This window comes from Atta cephalotes (genome assembly GCF_000143395.1).
Source record: "Atta cephalotes unplaced genomic scaffold scaffold00023, whole genome shotgun sequence".
Lineage (NCBI taxonomy): Eukaryota > Metazoa > Arthropoda > Insecta > Hymenoptera > Formicidae > Atta > Atta cephalotes.
The window spans coordinates 296004-297128 of record NW_012130087.1 but is presented as its reverse complement, the minus strand read 5'-3'; positions in this window follow the sequence as shown (position 1 = coordinate 297128).

Genomic DNA, 1125 nt, shown 5'->3' with positions numbered 1-1125 from the left:
TTCGTCTTGAATGTTGCTTCTTTCTTTTTGTGTAATACACAGAACTGCTTTACCAGTTAATACGCTAAATACCGTACATACAAAATGTTGACATTAATTGTATCGATTACCTAATCGCCTTAAAAACGATATCAATCTTATGAACGGAAAGAAATCCGAGGAATACGTAAAATTCTTCTTTCGTAACATATTACAAAATCTTTTCACATAAACATTCTCCAACGAGGTTATCTGTTAATTATAAAAATATCGTCTATTAATACAGCAGTCTTTACAGTCTCTTACAGAAGTAAACAATTGTGAAAAAACAAGGTGGCCTGTTATTTGCCATTCGTTTGAATATTCTGAGTACGATTATCTCTTTCTGAATATTCCTTCCCATTCATAGGATCTCTTTTTAAATTTAAAGTATGATATAGTTTACTTTAAACTAATACAAAACTTACATCAAATATTTTAAGAGCTATTCAACAAATCTTTCATTTGTCATGCACACTAGCTCCAAATGCAAAAAAAAAGATTTTTACTTTGATTTCTTCAGGAGAAATCAATATTTTTGTAAAAGTGATACCTTAATGACACACATACGGTACATTAAAATATAAAGAGCAAAATAGAAAAAAGAGGAAAAAAAGAAAAAAACACGGAATAAAAAAATTTTCTTAACATTTCTAAAAACGCGTAGCATCTGATTAGAGCCTTTCCCTGTTTTCTTAATACTAAACGTTCTTTCTTTGTTCACAATTAAATATCAATGGAAAACTTATTTTGGAATGATCAATGTCTCTGCTCCATTTTAAGCAATCATCAGTCCGAAAACTGTTATCAGAATGAAACTTTTTCAACTTTTAGGCCATATTATGCCCGAATATTTAGCAATTTTGTGTTCCCAAACGCGAAGGAATGCACGTCCACATGTCTTTTTGCTGTCGGTATTCGAAATGTAATATTTTATGAACATATTCACAATCAATAATTATTCTATTCTATGTACACAGAGGCATCAGAAACTTGCTGTTTTTTATTTCATTTTGTTCGCGCATCTCTTAATTTTCGATACGTTGATAGTTCACTTAATTTGTATATATATATATATATATATATATATATATATATATATATATA